A 21187-nucleotide genomic window follows, 5' to 3' on the forward strand; every position below is an offset into this window, starting at 1 on the left:
TAAAGAATCCAGGTGATTGCCCTGTGATTCAAAAAGGGAAGTAACCAAAAGCTTATCCTGGCAAGAAAAAGAACCAATTACTAGATGTTAACCCTAGAAAAGGTCACAAGTAGACTTTGAAAGATCATCTTAGATAGAGATAGAGTAAAACCCCTAATGTTAATCTTTGAGGAATTAAAAGCTAAAAATTTGATGCTAAGCTTGCAACAGCGCAAGGGAGCATGCCAAGCACTTTGACTTTTCTGGACTCCTCCAAAGGATCAATTAGATGGGGACTTGTAAATATTATTGTGCCACTAGGCGACCTCTTAAATCTTGTATTAGCTTTTTAAGGATCGCCTCCTTAAGATGATTTAGCTAGAGTGCCATGTATTACCAAAACCAAAAGTAGCAGCTATGATGGCCCATATCCTAAAGGCAATAATTCAAATAATCTAGCAAGACCCTATGCCATCAGGTCTCCTACTTGATCCAAACATTCCTATTATTCTTGTTCAGTGCAAGGATTAGATCATTTAGAATGTCCTACTTGATAATGGATCACATATTAATATCATCACATTGGCCATTTGTGAAGAATTGGGGACCAACTCCCGTCCCAGTGATGATGGCCAATCAGCAAATGGGTAAAATCTCTAGGTATCATCCACTCTATACTTTTGGAAATTGCCACAATTCAATTTTTGGTTTCCTTAGTTGTATTGATATGGAGAATGCTAGCAAAGATTACTACTTACTATTAGGAAGACATTCACTGCAATGAGCGATAACTAGGATAATAACAAACTTACAATCCACAAGAATCAACATAAAGTAACTATCTTCTTAACCTATGTTGTCCCACTTGCTCTGCTTGCACACACTGTAGACATTAGGGGAGTTTTGAGGTCTTGAAAAAGCCCCGTAAGCAATCCTAGAGAGAGAATATATTTTAGAAAATAAAATCATTTTTTATTTTTAAAAACTTTTATATGTTGATAAGTAAATGTGTAAAAATTTGTTAATAAGTTATAATCGTGATTGTGGTCACATCAAACCTAGAAATCTAGGTCACCATAAAGGCGATAAAGATTGTCATAATGAAGATATTACTCATCCTCACTAAAGTGAAAACTAATATTCAAATTTCCCTCCATTCTCACCCTCTTTTTTCTTTCCCATCCTTACTAGTTTCTTCTTCATTTTCCTTCTTATTTCTAATTCACATAGTTTTTCAATCCAATCTTCTAATTGCATCCTTAGCTATGGATCAATCATCCAATAATCTCTGTAGCTCTAGTAAAACACCTCTCTACTATCTTCATATTGAGTTAGATACTGAGCATTAATGAATAAGGAAGAGAACAAAAACCATTGCTATTACTATAGAGTCTACAAACATATACTCAGGTTTGAAGGAAAGAAGAATCTTGATCTTTGGTTAGATGGCACGCTATATCCCAAAGGTCCTAGCAAAAGTAGCACTTTGCCTTTCTATAATATCTCTTCATCATTGAGGTTCACTGGTGATGGTTATAATGGGTTTCTAGGTTATATACTTAACTTGATAGTAGAAAAAGATGTCCTTAGATTGGAGAACCATCTTTTATTAAAACATAACAATGAGTTGCTATAAAAGCTAGAGGGTTGTTAATAGAGGATCCATTCATTGGAGAAACACATCAAATCTTATCAACAAAAGCAAACTATTTTAGGCCTTCAAAATTGACAAAGGGCTCTTAAAAATGTATTGATTTGTGATGTTGATTTTGTTTAGGTCTCTTCTTCAACCGAATGTAAGTGAAAGAGATTCTTTAACAGTATCTCAATTTTATTTTCATCTTCTTCCTTCATAATTTCAAAATATATTTTGAAGAAGAAGAAATTTAAAAGAGAAAAGAAAGAATGCTTGGAGTCATTTATAAAGGATCATTCATTGGATAATAAGTTAGTGTAGAAGACACTAGATAATATTGGTATCAGTCAAGATGCTTATATACAACTTTTTCAGCTTTTATAGTCAAATATGAAGCAAGGACAAGTACGTAATTGCATACTTCCAAGGCCATCTGTGGTTAGAACTATCGAACGGAGAGTGAATAACAAAGTGATGGAGATTCTAGGTAAGCCTTTCCATATCAAGGCTAGCTTCAAGGGCAAGAAAAAGGAAGTTGTATTCAATGAATTTAACAATATTTTCCTTGACTTGCCCACCCTACAATGTTTAATGATTAGATTATATGACTTGTCACTAGAAGAGGCACAAGGAGCGGCTAGATTTGTTGTTAAACTTAATAAAAGTGAGATTTTGAAATGCACAAAACTAGAGAGAGTCTCTATTATCTTGATAAATAGAGCACTTTCATTAGATCATTGCAATCACTTAATGTCATCTAATGTTCAATCAGAACACAACATCTAGTGACTATGAGCATTCAAAGTAGATATAGAGTATTTTGATATATTGTATTGGTTATTTCATCAAACATCAATACATGATGTTATTAAGAGACAACAAGCAAGAGAAGAGCTATTTGTTGAAGGTTTTGGGAATTATAAGATTGAGTAGCACATAGCTAGTGACTTAAAGACACTTAAATGTATGTATAATGTATCAAAGGGAGCCAACTCCAGATTTCCTTGCCTATATTGCATGTCCCCAACCATAGAGTTGAACTCAAGCAATTGAAATAGAGCTCCCTCTACGCACAACAAGGATCCACAGTTTAAGCTAGTCCTAGATATTCCTTTAATAAATGCCCATATTTGTACACTTCATGCTCTTTGTAGGACAATTGAAAAGCTTGTTCATCTTTAGATAGGATTTGCATGGAAACTAAAGCCATTATCATCTAGAACAGATGCTATAGCAAAGTTTGAAAAAGTCTTATCTAAAATTGGTTTGCATGGTGGTAATGTTGTTATTAAACTAGATCGTCAAAAGTCTAAGGATGGAAATTGTGTCCCAAAAAAGCCATCAATTGGTGGAGTGAAGGCTAGAAAGTTCCTAGGCTTTCATGGGAGATTTGGTAAGATAAACTCTCGAAATGGTGGCTCAAGTATTAGATACAATCATTGAACGTCCCTACATAATGCTGTTAAGGATCATGTTGATAATGGACAAGCTCGAAATAGAAAAGCCAATGTTTGGGAAACACTAGACAAAGTATTCTTTTATTTTTGTGATAAAACTGAGTGGAATGATGATGATCTCAAAGACTTCAAAAACTAATTGAACCTTTTTAAAAAGGCAATGACAGAAGCTTGGGGTAATTAACACTTCACTCACTATATGGTAAGAAGTTTGCATACGTATGTCTCTTTATTGTCAAACTCATATAAGGTTTTTTAATTGAATTTCTTTATTTGTTAACTATGCAATAAATTTTATACAACCATGCTCCATATTTTATCAAGAAATATGGATCTCTATCTATTTGGTCAACCCAAGGTATGGAAAAATCACATTATCAAGAAAGACAAAAATACTTTAGACACACAATGTTAGCCCTAGTGCAAAGAAATTAAAAATAAAATTTAAAAAATGCACGGCAAAGCGGAAAGAGGCAGTCCCAGTTGAAGAAATGGAAGGAAAAAAGACCAAATGTGCAAGGACAACCTTAAAAGTTCAAGGCAAGTGCAAAAGAGAAAAGGTGCATTTTAAATATAAATTGCTCTCTAAATGTAGATGGGCATGGGTGAAGGCACAATGCAAACATGAAGGAAATAGAAAAAGAGAACCTAGGCTAAGATGACCGGTCATGTAAAAAGGGATGGGTGCCCAATGGGGATTAGGGTCAGGGTTTGGTTTAAAGGAAAAAAGTTGAATGAAGAAGCTCATTCTTGTGTGTGGCCAAAACTAGCTCTCCTTTTCTCTTCTTCTTCTTCTTCTTCTTTTCTTGTTCTTACTTGCTTGAGCTTGTGCTTGAGAGAGGGAGTGTGAGGGAGTGAGTGTGTGAGGGTGAGGGACCATGGTGGAGAAGCTCTCCATCTTCTCCTCTCTTCTTCTTCTTCTCTTATCTTGTCTTGTCTTGCATGCGACAATTGAGCATGGAGCTTGGAGCTTAAGGATCGAGCTTGCTTGAGCTTGCACCTTAGATTGTGGAGCTATCGGAATGCTTGATGGAGGAGGCAACTATATCAAGCATGGAGGCAAGCTCACTACACTCATAGGTATGAGAGTGCGTATGACTATGTGAAATGTAGCTATTGCACTTGGCTTGAAACACTTGAAGCAATAAGCGGTTCATGGGTCTTGGCGGTTGAGCAAAAGCTCCTTCATTTTGGTTCCCTTTGTTGGGACCAATAAATTCAAGCTTTGAAAGCTTGCATGCTCCGAATCGAGCATTGAAATAGGGTTTGTTTTGAACCGGTGCTTGAGATATGTAGGAAGCAAGGGAGTTGAAGAGGTATTCGATCTCCTTTACAAGTAAGTTTTTTTGGTTTTTTGGATTTAGGGAAATAGATTGGAGTAGTGTAAGTTGATACTTGTGATTTGAATGTATTAAGGTAGGGAAAAATTTAGAAAAAATAGAGAAATACACAGCATAGTGTTGGCTATAATAGTAGGCCCAAAACATGGAAAAAACAAGGCAAGGGGAGATTCGATGAGTGCATTTGGAGGCTATAGGTGAGTTGTTTTGATTTTTTGACATCTTGTTGTTTGATTCTAGAGATTGCCAGAGACTAGGAGAAAGCATCGAGTGTGATATGCCAAATTTTTGTCGAGTTTGCACATGTTTTTGCCATCATAGTCGGGTAGTCTGATTCCCAGAATCGAATATCTAGAATTGAAATGGACAGCCGATTTTAGGAATTGAACAAAAATATTTGCAAATCGAACAAGAAATAGAACATCAAATTTTGACAAACTCTGACCTCACTAGATCCTGTAGACGCCAAGGCCTAGCCACCATAGGACACCCCATTGGAGCCCCAGGTGAATGAACGGGACAATAAAGCCAATGAACTTGAGAGCTAAGATCTAATGGTCTAGAAAATAAACGCAACACTGACCCTCAGCCTTGTATCCCGATAGAGACCCAGACTAATCAACCAAACTTTCTATCCCTTAGACCACATGTCTAGGATGCTATAGAGAACAAAAGAGACAAGCTAGAGTGGCTGTTAAACACACGAAAGAATTAGGAAAGTGTTTGTTGCAATGTATTGTTTTCATTGGATTCACACACTTATCAATTAAACATTTGACCTGCACAAAAAAAAAGTTGAAAGCCCGATTTCACATAGTGCATCTTGGAGAGCACACCACTGGCATCTGAGTGCCCGTAACATTGAGGATTGCTTTAAATAACAAGAAACTCACCCAAGATAAGATAATCCAAACAAATCGACTAATAGGAGGAGACCCCAGAAATTGAATAGGAGCCCTAATGACCCTGACCACCAAAGATTGAGAGACTTGAATCGTTAAGCCAAATAGGGAGTAACAACAACAAGCATGATTAGGGGCACAATTCTACCCAACTTAGTCAATTTGATCGACACCCTAGTTGCTCATCAAGAAGTTAGCAATATGTCAGGAACCAATGCCAATCCGGAAAATGATGAGCTTGACTTGGGAGAATTCCCAATCGATACCTAGCAAATTGATGACCTAGTATGACCTACAAACCAAAATGGAGCATCATGGTAGACCAGTCAAGGACATCTTAGCCAATCTAGAGGAGGAGAGAAGAATGGCAAGGGAAGCACTGCAAAGCATGGCCACCTACAACCGAGAGCAATGAGCTCAAAAGGTGAGGCAAGACATAGAAATGTGCGAAGTCCAACGTGTCTTAACCCTCACCAATAGACCCAGGACATGATTGAATGCTGAGAGGGAGAGAGGTTTAGAGGCTAATCTTACGCTAAGAGAGCTTCTCATCCATGAAGCAACTCTTAGACAACATATCTATGGAGCAGCTCTAGCGACTACATTGCTAGCAAGACTAGGAATCACCCCGAACTCTAGGACCAAGACCAAGATACTTGTGGTTATTAAGCAACTTGACAAATATTAGCCCAGACAATGAATAACCCTTACAGCTTTGTGGAGTAGTTTGAGCAACCATGTGAGGCGAATGGCCTCATAGACCTTTCTTAGCATGCACAAGCATTCAGAATTTTCCTATGAGACAAAGGATGGATGTGGTACACTAGTTTAGACAATGCCGAATACAATGACTTTAATACCCTCAAGAGTCTCTTCACCAAGAGATTCTCTGAGGTGGAATACTCTGACAACCTCATTGTTAAATTGATGAACATTATTCAAAAGGACAAGGAGGATATCCGAGACTATATCACCCATGTGTAGGTCTCTTTAAGAGAATCTCAGCGCAATAGAGCAACCTAGCAAATAAGTGGTCTCCACTGTGTTCATAAGTGGAATCTAAAGCGAAGAGCTTTACAAAGCCTTGGTGAGCAACTCAAACCTACAAAGGGATGTGCTAGCTAGGGTCTTCGAAGATGCGATACAAGTGGATGATCTACTCAAAGAGAGGAGCTCAAGACCCACAACCTGAGACATCACTACCTCTAGAACCTTAGAAAGAGCTCAGACTGCTAGTGAAAGATCTAGTCAAAGCACCCAAGACAAGGAAAAGAATGTCGATCAAAGCCTAGAGTTGGAATATGTTGTCGTACACCCACACCGTGTAAAAAAATCTAGAGTGTGGCTTTCTTTTAGATTTAGAGAGTCAATGCCACTTTAGGCATTAGTATTAGTGTCCATGGTTCAAAATATTAGATTTTTTTGGACAAGTTTTAGTCAATTTTTGATATTCTAGATATTATCTCTTGTAAAAATCCATAAAACTATAGATAACTTCTAGATTAGGAGGACATGTAAAATAAAGCATGTAGCTTTCAGCCAATTTGAGAGGATTTTATGTAAAAAAAAAGATTAGCAAAATCGTGTGACGCGCGATCAATGTTTTCAGATAGTGAACAACACTCCGAAAGTGGGAGATGAAGAAGAAGTGATCTGGCAGGATTCTGGTCAAGTGTCCTGGTATTTAACCCCCCTTTCGGAGCCATTGGAAGCATCAGATTGGTGATCTGAGCAACATAGAGGAAGGTATTATTTTGTACACGTTTTTGACTATTAGAGTTATATTTTCTCATAATGCTGAAAGAAACTGACAAGCTTCATCTCTGTTAGTATTCTTCTATAATTTCTAAATTTTTTGGGAGTATTCTTCTACATCTTCAATCTCTTTGAACCCCTTCTCTTCCATCTACTCCTCTCCTTGAATCTACCCACACCCTGCTGTCTCTTATCTTCCAGAACTTGGCTTGAAACCTTCAACCCTTCTCTTATCTCTACAATCTCCGAATTCTAAGTTCTTGAACCCCCATACATTCTTCTCTTGCCAAACCCTTGTGGTGACCTTCAACCCTACGCACTGCGACATTGGTGAACCCGACGTGAAGGTCGGTGTAAGAGAACTCCAAGATGGAGGATTCTTCAGAAGATACTCTACAACAATCGGTGCGCATACTGCAGCAGACTCAACAACAAAAAATCCAAATGTTACAACAACAACAACAAAGGCAAGATGAAGAGAAGATTGATTCCACAGCTATCAAGGCCCTAGAGGAAGCTGGGAGTAAATTAAAACAATTTAATGGTTAAAATGTCTCTGTTTTTATTCGCTTATATGTTGAAAAAATGCTCTTCTTTGGTGTACCACAACATGCATGGAGCTGTTATTTTGCCAGATTAGCCAAGCATAGACTTCAAGAAAGAATCAATGGTCTTTTTCAACAAGATGCGGATTGGGCTGCATTCAAAAAAGTCCTACGTGAAGAATTCTTCTTAGAGGACTGTGGCCTAATGACGAAGAAAAGATTCACTGAATGGGTTGAAAAACCCAACAAAGGTTTAGCTGCAACAACTCTATACCATGAGTTTGAAAGTAAATTTGGACAACTTGATGCCAAAGACTAACAAAGTATGGAAGGTTAGAAGATTGAATTATTCGTTAAGGCTGCAGATCCCATTCTGCAAGAGAAGCTTGCTAATTGCCTAGAAGATACTACCCCCGAATCAGGAGTCAAGATTGCATGGACAAATGTTATTGATGCAGTTAACATGATTGCTCGAAGAGAGCAGATGCAACTAAGATTGGGCTCTACTTCAACTTCAACAACTCCATTGATGGAGCTTGTTCCACCTTCAAAATCCCCTATTCCTTTGACTAATCAATCAACTCTTTCTTCTTCTGTTCCTTCTAAAAATGATGTCATGGATGAACTCATTAAAAGCATGCATGACCTTCATTTGAAACTTACAGAAATTAGTTCAAAAGTAGAGAAGTTGGATGTCAAAGTCAAAGAGCGAGGACGAGCATCAACTCAAATACCCATGAGAGAAGGCTTTAAGAGGCGCTGTATTTGGTGTGACAGCCAACAACATGATAAGAGGGAGTGTTCTGCCTTCCGTAAGGCTGAAGCACAGAAGCTTGTCTTTTGGAAAGACGAAAAAATTCATGCAGCTGAAACTAGTCTTCCACTAGAGCCAAATTTTGGCAATGGTGGAATGAAGAAAATATTAGAGGATTTAGCTGTAAAGAATGCCTATGCAGCAATCGATGCAGCTACCTATGGGCTGCAAATTGAGCCAATTAAATCAAGTTTGAAAACATGAAAAGCTAATGTGAAATCTAAAGTATGGATGCATGCACTAGATCAAATGGAACGTGGTAAAGCGGCCAAAGAAGATTTGGCTAACGCCAGCCAGTATATTCAAGGAATAACTGGTTGGAAAGAACCACTAGATTCTTTTTCTGCCTTTGCACACTTGGTTGATGTCAATCATAAAGAAGTCTTGATTGAAGAAAAGAGAAGAAGAGAAGATGAACTAGGGCCTTCCTCTTCTGGCCCTCTGAAATGGGTAACTAGAAGAATGCTTGAACAACCAAAGCTTGCTGAAAATATAACCCCAGATCAAGAGATGGAAGATGTGCCACAAACAAAGAAGACCAAAGGAAAGAAGAAAGGCAAGCAGCTAGGCTACAAATTGCAGTCTGACATAGAATTTGCAATCGATCTCAAACGAGTCCTAGAAGAATGAATTCTAGGAGGCAAAATTGAATTGACATTGGGCAAAATTCTTGAATTGCCAAACGTGAATTCCATGATGTAATTATTAATGTAATCAAAAGGAAAAGACAATATGTTGGTGATGAAGTTGAAGAAACTGTGCATGTTTTTTTGCAAGTTCTTCGAGTTTTTGTGCAGGATGAAGAAAAGCCGACTTTACAAGGAATTCAACTTGAAGTAGTTAAAGAATTAATTGCAGCAATTGAAGCTGAAGATAAAGAAAATATGAATGCAAAAATTAAAGAAGTGAAAGCTAAAAATGTAATGGTCGGCTGGTCTAAACCAGTTGGGCAGCCCACCTCTCAAAAAGAAGACCGTCTACAGCACATGCATGAGGAAGAAAAGGCTCGGTTCATTCGAAGCAATCACTACTCCCATATGCATTGGGCAAGAGAAACAACGGAGACAGTCGTCAAAATTGGAAAAAAAGAAACACCATGTATTGCACTCTTAGACCATGGCTCGAAGATAAACGTCATAGCAAGGAGTCTCTATGAAAGTGGCGGATGGCCCATAGATGTTGATCCAGGTTGGCGAATGAGAGCTATGAACAACTCTTCTAGAGAGTTATATGCTACATGTCCTAATGTGCATATAACTATTGGAGACATAAAAGACAATTTTCACTTTTTTGTTCAAGACTCTTGTAGTTACCCTATCATTCTTGGGCAACCTTACATTTCTAAAGCCCGCTTGGAAACAAAAGCTCTTGATGATGGTCCTTCCTATGCTTGAATGCGAAGCAAGGACAATGAACGAGCTGTTCAATTTCTTATTGTGTGTGTTAACCATCACCGAAACAGAGTTCGACTGCGTGATTATCCTGTGCCTCCTAATGCCAGAGAATTCAAGGGCTTTCGGGCTGCACTACTATAAAGGGAGGCTATGGTAGTGCGTTATGTAAAAAGATTGAACCTCCTCATGCTACAGAAACTGTGTCTTTAGCAAATTTGTATGTATGTACAGCCAATCTCTTTCGGCCATGACTAAGGCTGAAAGAAAATATTTATGCCATGTAAAAAGGGAGATGAAAACTTATGACATGATGGCTGAAAATGAAGATATTTTGGCTTTTTTTAAAATACTGATTACTACTGACACATTGACTGAAATATATGTAGCTACTCATGCAGAAAATCAGGCAGAAAATCAGTCCATAGAAATATGTACATTGGATTTTTATCAAACAATTCAAGAATTTGTTGAGCAGGAAGACAATGGTTTACTCAACAAGGCTGAAGCACAAGTGGAGACAAAATACAAGACAATGGATAAGAAAGTCAAACCTGTGACAGTCCCACTACCTCTTGAAAGTGAAGGGCTCAAAATAGGTGAAAATTTTTCGTGATCCTTCCAACATTGGTCACAAGTTCACATCTGAAAGTATAAAAGAGCTCAAAATAGTTGAAAATTCTTTCCTTTCGTCGACTGAAAAACACTCTTTTATGCAAATGCTAATGAAACATGAAAAAGCTTTTGCATTTCAACCAAGTGAAATAGGATGTGTGGATCCAAATATTGTGGCTCCTATGGTCATTTTTATCATCCCACATGTGCCTTGGAACCTCAAGCCCATTTCCGTTCCAAGGGCGCATTTGCCCAAATTATTGGAACTTCTAAATGAGAAGATCAAAATCAAGATTTTAGAACCTTCTTTAGCACCTTATTCAAATCGATGGTTTACTGTGCCTAAGAAAAATGGACCGTTATGATTCATTCAAGATCTACAGCCTATCAATCGTGTCACAATCCGAAATGTTGGTTCGAGTCCAATTGTTGATGACTTTGCTGAAGCTTTTGTAGGTAGAGCAATTTATTCTATGGGTGACCTATATTCAGGATATGACCAATTTCAGCTTTCATTAGAAAGCCGAGACATTACTACAATGAAGACACCTCTTGGATTGGTCCGCATGTGCACTCTACCACAAGGTGTAACAAACTCTGTAGCCCATATGATGAATGCCATACACAATGTCTTAAGGGACTTTATTCCACAACTTACTCTTCCATTTCTTGATGATGTACCTATCAAGGGATGTGAAGTCAATTAAAAGAATGACGAGCTTGACGAAGATGGTCGCAGGACATTTGTAGTTAACCATATTCATGATTGTGACAGGATTTTGACAAGGCTAAAAGAGGTACATCTTACTCTTTCTGGAGCTAAGTCAAATTTTGGAGTAGAAGAAGTCCTAGTGGTCGATCATCGATGTGGCCCCTATGGATGCAAACCTTCTCCAATCAAGATAGATGCCATCAACTGAATGCAAGAAAAATGCACAAATGTTTCAGAGATGAGATGATTTCTTGGTGCATGTGTATTCTATCTCATATGGATACCATATTTTGCTCATGTAGCCAAAAATCTTTATCAATTATTAAGAAAAGGTCAAAGATTCTCTTGGAATAAAGAGCATAGTCTCACTATGCGTAAATCAAAGAAGCTATTAATTTTAGCCCCCACTCTCAAAAAGGGCTGACTATTCAAATGGTCAACCCATCATCCTTACTGTGGATATAAGTCCCATTGGGATAGGATGGGCTATTGGCCAAGAGGATCTTGAAGGTAACATGTATGCATTTCGTTTTGGAGCAAAAGTTCTCAATGAAGATCAAAGAAGGTATGCACAAGTAAAAAAAGAATTATGGGGAATTGTAACAGCATTAAAGTGTGATCGTGGATACTTTATAGGTGCTTCCGTAGTGGTACAAAGTGATTGTCTTCCACTCTTGGGCATAATTGCCAACTGCTCTACACCTGACATTGCTATGCTAAGATGGATTGCATATATTAAGCCTCTCAACCCCAAATTAAAGCATATCGCAGGAAAGGAAAATCCAGTTGCTGACATGCTATCACGTGCAAGATATGACAATGAAGAAGAGCTAATGGAAGAAGATGAAGCTAAAGAATCTACACTTGCTGAATTTCATTCCATGGTTGCTGAAAATACATTTTCAGTTACTACACATACTTGTCCAAAGTTGAAGAAAAAAGGATGGTCAACTAGAAGCCAGCATGCTCATTGCATTGCTCAAGTTCTAGTTCATTTCCTTGAAGAAGATTGGCTAAAGATTGGCCAATATTTGAGCATAATGAAGAAGAAGGAGACTTGGACTGATGAGGAGTTCAAGCATATCAAGAGGAAAGCTTATGGCTTTTTTCTTAAAGAAGGACATCTATGGAAGCATGCAAAGAAGAAGAAAGGAGAACCTATCCGAGTTTTAGGTAACAAAAGATTGCAACAATAGGTAATGAAGGAATTTCATGAAAGCCTGTGGGTTGGCCATAGAGGCATATGGGGAACCTTTAGTAAAGTTAAAGAAAAATATTGGTGGCAAAACATGTAGCAGGACATAGCACATTTTGTTGAAACCTATTATGTGTGTCAAATGTATTCGATGGTCAAGCATCGAGATGGGTTACAACCCACTTATCCTTTGTCTATACACTATAGATGGGTTATTGATCTTGTAACCATGCCTATAGGAATATGGAATATGCGGTATTTAGTGCTTGCAAGAGAGGATCTAACCAATCAAGTTGAAGATAAAGCCTTAACAACCAAATCCACTCAAGCTGTTTGTCATTTTTTGCTTGAAGAAGTGTTTTGTAGATATGGTTGTGTGGGTAAAGTAACTGCAGATAGAGGAGAGTTGGATGCTGATGAGGCATGGAACTTCTTTGCTCAATTGGGTATTAAGTTGTCTTTAACATCATCCTACAAACCTGAAGGCAATGGAAAGAGTGAGAGAGGTCATCAACCTATTCTCAAAGCTTTAGCAAAGTCTTGTAGAGGAAATATCAAAGAATGGCCTAAAAAGCTACCTTTTGCATTATGGGCTGATCGGACTACTCACAGTTCAGTGAATGGCTATATGCCAGCTGAACTTATACATGGACAAAAACCAATTATGCCAATCGAAGAATCTATTCTCACATGGAGTCTTCTACCTTGGAAGGAAGGCATCAGTAGAGAAGAGTTGCTGACTTTGCACATATGGCAGCTAGAGAAGGCCTGAAGATATTCAAGCAGCTATTGAGAAGCTAAAGACAGCAAGAATAAAGAACAAAAGAAGATTTGATAAGTGACATCGACTTTGGCCAACAACAATTCAAGAAAATGATTGGGTGCTTGTCTATGATAGCAGCCTAGACAATCAATACAGTGCTTCTAGGAAGATGGTAAAGCGTTGGTTTTGCCCATATGTGGTAAAAGTCATTCATGACAATGCCACATATTCATTGGTTGAATTGGATGGAACAAGCATGAAGATACCCATAGCTGGAAAAAGAATCAAGCTCTTCAAATGAAGAGAAAGTTCAACATATGAGCTAGAAGACTTGAATATAATTCAAGAGCATGAAGACATAGAGGAAGAAGAAGAGGCATAGATGAAGACATTGACATGGCAGAAGATACTTCTTCTGACACTGCAAATTCGTAAGACTTTGGCACATGCTAGAGGATGTGCAGGTTAGGAGGGGGTGGATGTCGTGCTGCTACGTGCACACCATGTAAAAAAATCTAGAGTGTGGCTTCCTTTTAGATTTAGAGAGCCAATGCCACTTTAGGCATTAGTATTAGTGTCCATGGTTCAAAATATTAGATTTTTATGGATAAGTATTTAGTCAATTTTTGATATTCTAGATATTATCTCTTATAAAAATCCATAAAACTATAGATAACTTCTAGATTAGGAGGACATGTAAAAGAAAGCATGTAGTTTTCAGCCAATTTGAGAGGATTTTATGTAAAAAAAGAGATTAGTGAAATCATGCAACGCGTGATCGTTGTTTTCAGGCAATGAACAACACTTCGAAAGTGGGAGATGAAGAAGGAGTGATCTAGTAGGATTCTGGCCAATTGTCCTGGTATTTAACCCCCCTTTCAGAGCTATTGGAAGCATAAGATTGGTGATTTGAGCAGCATAGAGGAATGTATTATTTTATGCACGTTTTTTTCTATTAGAGTTATATTTTCTCATAATGCTGAAAGAAACTGACAGGCTTCATCTTTGTTAGTATTCTTCTATATTTTGTAATTCTTTTTGGGAGCATTCTTCTACATCTTCAATCTATTCAAACCCTTCTCTTCCGTCTACTCCTCTTCTTGAATCTACCTACACCCTGATGTCTCTTATCTTCAAGAACTTGGCTTGAAACCTTCAACGCTTCTCTTATCGCTACCATCTCCGAAGTCTAAGCTCTTGAACCCCCATACATTCTTCTCTTGCCAAACCCCTATGGTGACCGTCAACCCTACGTGTTGCAATAACATGAAGCTAGAGTTGGCTAAGCTACAAGAGATGATGAGAATGCCCGCATGACCTCACTTGCAATATGTGCATTGTAGAGGAAACCGCCTTCCAACCGAGTACATGGATCCTAGATCCAGACCCTGTGCCAATTATGGTAGGTTTGGCCATGATGCAATGCATTTCTTATCACCAAGGTGATTACCATATCCACAACCATAGAATCAGCCTTACTACTTATGGAGTAGACTACCATATAATCACAGCCATATAATCAGCCTTACTACTTATGGAGTAGACCACTGCATTATGGCAGGCAAGCTCCACTAGCTCTTCCAGCACTAGTGATTCAAAGTGAGCTATCACTAGGATGGACATCAACCCCGCAGGGATACCTGGACCACCTAGACCCATCCTGACCCATCCACTAGCAAGTGATGCTCCAATATATTACGAAGCATACGTAAACCCTTATGTCTCATATGATGACAAGGGTAATCCTATCTTGATGGATTTCAGACCATTGCTAGTGATGGCATTGGGCAAGGGAAGAGGTAGAGATCTAGGAACCCATCGACTTTTGGTCACCAAGGACACATCTCATCTCGATGTCTCAAAAGGGAGCAAGCTAATCGAGATAAGGCTGACTTGAGATGCCATGAGTGTGGAATCACACACTTGTATGCCAAGTGCCCTAGGCAAAAACCATCCATTGGTTCAGCTATCGTGCCATTTGTACCATTGGGACTGTTTGGAGTTGAAACAATTGACAGCAAAGCCACACCAATTCCACTAAATGTTATGATCCAAGCACATGCAAAGCAGGCTCGTATTTCATTACTAGGACCTAGCAACCTCGATGCAGCTTCAATAGGGAAGAAAAGCCGTAGAACAAGAAAAAAGCAGGTTGAGATGAGGATTACACTGAAGACAGATAGTGCCACCATGTTACCAGAGGGGAAGCAAGTCACGGACATAGAAGTAGAGACATCTACATCTACAACAATAAAAAAGAGAAGTGCCAAGGTTGCAGAATATCCGGATTCGAGGCACCAATTAGAAGTGGTTGACAAGGTCAAGGAGTGGGTGAGAGAACCTAAAAGATGCGGAACCCATCATGGAAGATGAGATTGATGAGCTCTCTAGCATGAGCACACCAGTCTTGCCTACTCAATTCAAATCAAGAGACACACCCACACCCCACATAACACCACATAGATAGAGCTAGATGCTAGGTGGGCAGACTACCCAAGATCATTGGCAAAAGAGTGTAGAGCCTAATGAAAAGCAAGTAGTTGGCAACTTGCTCACGACATTGATATCAGCCCCTATGACCCTACATCTGGGAGAGGTGCTCAGGTAGAACCTGATGCTATGGCAAGGGTTGAAGTAGTGGATACAATGGCATGCAAGCTTGGCATGATCGACTTGCCTAACCACGATGCACTAATGCATATACCAAGATTAACCTTGAACTCAGTGCCTAGGTCTTTGCACGAGAATGCTTTTTAGGAAGTCACAGAGATACATGCAGTCTTGCTTATCAATGCATTAGGTGATGCTACAAGAAAGGGAATTGTAGACACATGAGCAGGAGTTAGTGTACTCAACCATGCAGTCCTATAGGCTTGGGGTAACCCACCTATGGAGACTGCAAGGTTTAATGTCACCTTGGCTAATGGAATGAAGGTCAGACTGTTTGGAGTGCTAAAAGACTAGTCCTTGAGGACAACGGGAGTCGAGTTCTCAGTGAACTTCATAGTCATGAAGGGAGTGGACTATAACATCCTCCTAGGCCAACCTTGGATGTGAAATGCACGAGTAATAGAAGATTGGGGCAACGGTCTCATATTTTTAGGCAAAAAATTGAATGATGTAAGAGTCAAGATGGACACTTGGAAGACAACTCCTATCGACCTAGATGCCACCTCTACTATGTTGAAAGAAGACTCACAAGTTAGCAAATCCTATGGGCCACTAACAAAGTATATCCCTTGCCCCGAGGAGACGAGCAGGATTGGATGCATGTGCTAGCCATCATCAATTTGCCATTCTTAGATGAAGAGGAGGATTATAAATAGGCTGCTAGGCTAGTCGGTGAGTCCCAAAAAGTCACATGATCTCAGCTGTTGCCAAAGAATAGGGTCTCACCATTAGTACGACTTTGCATGATGACTAGGAACTCTAGTAATCAACCAATACCATTGCGCCTACGCACAAGCCTCCAATGCTAGAACCCCCTATAAATGTAAGAGTAGGCACCATCACTGAGATTGAGGAAGAGAGAGTGAGGAAGTAGTGGCACCTACCTACCTATGCATATCAATGAGACTGCCCAAAAGACACGTGTCTTTGCAATTGACTCCCAACATTTGAAGAGACCCTTCCATAAGGTGGCTAAGAGCTTTCCTAAACTCTACCAATAGGTAAAGGACCCCTTTGTACTTGAGAATTCAGCCCATTGCTTGAGAGTTTAACCGATTTGTATCACTAATATAATCTTCATTCCTTGGAGAGGTTTCATTGAATTCAAATAGGCCATTTGGGATGTCTCTTAGTTCAATGATGCCTTGAAAATGTGAATTTATTGGTCGAAATGGAACTCTGATATCATTGCTTGGTTGAGCCTTCTCTTTACTCTCTCTTTCACCCATTTGAAGTGACATCCATTGGGAAAATTAAGACATAATTTGATTAGTTGACTCAAAAACTTTATCAATAGAGGTTTTGGTTTGGGCCTTTGAGTCGACAAGTTTGTCTTTAGAGGTTTTGGTTTGAGTGTTATACAACACCATAACAATTCACCATGCTTATGAGCATGTATTGTCCCATGTTCGCATATGATATTGTTAAGAGCACCAAGTTCTCCTTGCATTTGAATATCTTTCAAAGGTTACATGGACTATGTTTTCAATCATAGATTCTCTAATTTGTTGTGTATACTCATCTTGGGCCTTAATCTTTCCTTTATTGCATGTCATAATAGTGTAGTTGTATAGTATCCCTTCTCAAAAAAATTATATAACTTGAGCTACACATCTTAGATTGCATATATTTTTTATTCTAATTGGAGCTCTTGATCCCCTCTTTGATATGAGTACTTTAGCACTATAAGAAGTTTAAAAGAAAAAATTCTATGATAAAAAATCTAAACTTGGATTATGCAATCCTGTACCTTGTCTACATATGTAAGAGCCATTTTTCAAGTTGTCAATGACTTGTAAAGACTATTTTGAGCCACCAAACCTTACAAGGACTCGAATAGGACACATGGAAATTTTTTAGGACTTGTGTATCAACTATTGGAGTGAATGATATATATGTAATGATCTTTAGAAACCATACAATATCCTAAAAATGACTTATTTTACCTTGCTTCAATCTTCAAGAGTCTGGCTTATTCAAGGGAGCTTGAATCTTCAATTCTCCATGTATTGTACCTATGTGAGGGGTACAATGGTAGAAAAAGGATTTGTACATGGTCTTTTAACCACCAAGGGGTGTATAAAGTTCCTCCTCAAGTTGGGTTATGCATCCCTTCAAGATCCCTCTTAACAAGTGGATAAAGCTCAACAAAAGGATGAGGGAGAGAGATTAAGAATGGAAGAAGAATGCCTCTTTCAAATAGTTGAAGAAGGAATGAATACTTTGATAAAGTTTCTTGGTAGCCCCATTATAGCTTGACAGACAATCAATCTTCACTCTTTGATAGCCTTGAAGAAATCTCCAAGCATCAAAGACAAAGAGTTGATATATATTATGCTCATATTTCCCAAATCTTGAATCCATGGGAGACTCCATTGATGCAATCTTGCCAATCTTACTCCAATGCCTTCAATTTCTTTAAGAATGCTTGTTGTAGATGAATCCTTGGATTAAAATGAAGTCTTTCTCTCAAGAAATCATTGAAGATCCAAAGCTAGTAACCAACCTTTCATGGCTGCCATAGCTAGGTTTGCAAGCTTGAAAGAGAAAAAGAGCACTCAATCACTAATGAATCTTGAAGCTTCATCTTGCCGAAGGCTAGGAAAATCACACAGTGATGATTTAGAGTGAGGCAAATGAAAATTTTGAATCATTGTGAAAAAATGCACTGCATTTTTTGGGGATGTTTTGCCTTATAGGATTGCTTACAACTCATAAGAATGGTGTGAAATTTGTAAAGCAAAAAGTGGAGAAGCTTCTTGATGAGTTCCTTGGGCAGTCGAAGCTAGGGTTTGGAAGAAAAGAGAATATATCTATTATTTTTCTCCATAAAAAATATGTGAAAGCTCAAGACAAGGGAAATATAAATCCTCACTTTCAAAAGTAGTCACAAATTACAACTATACTAACCCTAGTGTGAGACCTTTCACTCAACCGCCAATACCTTCGGACCGCTTATTCTTTCAAGCGTTTCAAGCGAGCTCTAATGGCTATCTCTCACCTAGCCGATGCGCCGTCGATCCTACGAGTGTAGTGAGCTTACCTTGATACTCGATTGAGTACCCTCCTCTCTCTTGCACTCCGGTAGCTCCACGATCCTAGATGCTAGCTCAAGCATCCTCAAGCCTCCTCCATCTCCAAGCTCCATCCTCCATAGCCGCGCGCGCAAGAGGAGAGAAGAGAAGAGAAGAGAAGAAGAGGAGAGAAGATGGTGAAGAGCTTCACCCTCTTGATCCCTCACTCTCACACACACTCACTCCCTCACACTCTCACACTCCCTCTCTCAAGAGCACACACAAGCAAGAAGGAGAGAAGAAGAGAGGAAGAAGAAGACTCGTTTTGCCACACACCAAAGAATTAGCTTCTCATTCACTTTTCAACTTTATATACATGCCCTAATTTCCATGGGCGGTCATCCCCCTTTTTTACATGGCCGGCCATTAGCCTAGGCCCCTTTTCTCATTGTCCTTCTATCTTCCTAGCTTCCTTTCCATCGCCTGTCTACATTTACAAATTGCACGGGTGAGAGCCCGGTGCTCTTTTACAAGATTTCAAGGTACGCCTTTTTATTTTAAAATGCGCCTTTCCCCTTTTGCATTTCCCTTGGACTTTTAAGGTTGCCCTTGCGCTTTTAGTCTTTTTTCCTCTTCTTTCTTCAGTCGGGCTACCTTTTTTTCCGCCTTTGCCCTGCGTCTTTTCCACTTTCTTTTACTTTTTTCTTTTGCATTCTTCGTGTTGGGGTTAACATTACCCCCCTCCTAGACGAGTGCCAGTCCCATGGCACTGTGGTGGGAAGTAGTGGAATAGATGATGCTATTGCTAGGTGTAACTGGTGGGTAGATGACACTGAGGCTTGTGAATGAGAAGTGATGGAGTTTGATGACGATGACTAGGAGAGATTTCGGCGTGCTTTAGGTTTCTTGACGATTGGCAGCATCTTTCTCACTATTCTGACACCCCTATGGAGCCGATTGTCTTTTGAGTATCCGAAATGCTTGAAACAATAAGCAATCCCTTAGGAGGATGGTATTGGAGGGATTTATTCTGGAGAAACCTTCGAACGTTGTTTGCCTTGAAAAGCCATGGCCTAGGCTGAAAGCCCTTGTCGCGGAGTAGAGGATCTTCAAATTTGAGTTGGAAGTCTTCAGGCTTGTGGTGTTAATAAGCGATCCGTAGATCTTGAGGCGGTGGGCATGGATCATCGAACGGTGAGGTTCCAAGATCTATGCCAATGGCAGCCCATCCCGGGGTTTTCCTTCTGCTTGATTTGGTTCAGTCATGGTAGCCATCAGTAGGCGGATGACAGGCAACATGAAATCCGTTGAGCCATTGAAACGTTCGCAGCGAAGCTCCTGAAGTTGCTATAATGGGGTCATGTCCGACTCCTGGAAAAATTCCTTGTCATTGGAGGATGTAGTAGATGATCCCCTTCAACCCAACATCCCGTTCTTGAAACATGAACATAGCATGCAAGGAAAGTGGTGCACTTCCTAGGGGGTGTGTCTATCTCATTGTGTAGTGCATGGTGCCCGTGCCAGTGGAACTGGGAGATGGGTCTAACCTTGGGCAAGCCCTTGGTAATGTCCCACACTTGAGGACCCAGTTCGTGCGTTGTTGGTGGTGCAGTGCAAGTCTTAGGGTGACAGGTCTGAACGTCTTGCCCTTGGTGTGCCCTAAGTGTGAAGTGGGGGGGGGGGGGGGGGCTAGGGAGGGTCTTAGGTGCGGTGATTGTGGTGCATCTTTACATTTTTTTAAAATATATATATATATATATATAATAGCATGAGAAGGCGTACACATGGAGGCAAGCGGTACAAGGGCATGACAGGAGTTTACTCCTCGTCATCTGAATAGTGGGTAGGGGTTGGTGGAGGGCAGGGGGGCCTTATTAAGGAATTTTCGACTCAACAAGTAGCCTTTGATGTGGAGGCAGGTTTTGAGGGTGGTGGTAGAAAGGAAGGGGTGGTTGCACTGGGTGAATTTGCTGTCGCTCATGTCTTCGAGTAGTGCACCACAGAAAGATGGCAAAAGAGAAGCACGCATCATGAGGCGAGTCATGGTGTTGCTGTCTATGGCGTTGGGGTCAAAATAGAGGGGTGGGAGGTGGCGTTCTTGGGGTGCGGGCTCTTGGTGGACTAGGATCCTAATTAACCTAAGATAATTACAAGTGGTGATGAATGTGGGGTCGCAGCAAGAGGTGAACTCACTAAGAAATTTATCTATAGAGCTATACAAGTTGGGGAGGGTGAAAAGAAGGGCGTTTCTATGGGAGGTGATATTGGTATTATAGATGATGGGGAAATCGAACCTACCGTGGATGGACGGATTGAAGTCTACCCCTACCCTTCGAGGATACGGCATAAAAGTGGGGTCGTTTCTCTCTGAAGGGAGGGTGTTGCAAAATGCCATCCAC

This window comes from Lygodium microphyllum, chromosome 14, assembly GCF_053477565.2.
Source record: "Lygodium microphyllum isolate KBCC chromosome 14, Lygodium_microphyllum_v1.1.10, whole genome shotgun sequence".
NCBI lineage: Eukaryota > Viridiplantae > Streptophyta > Polypodiopsida > Schizaeales > Lygodiaceae > Lygodium > Lygodium microphyllum.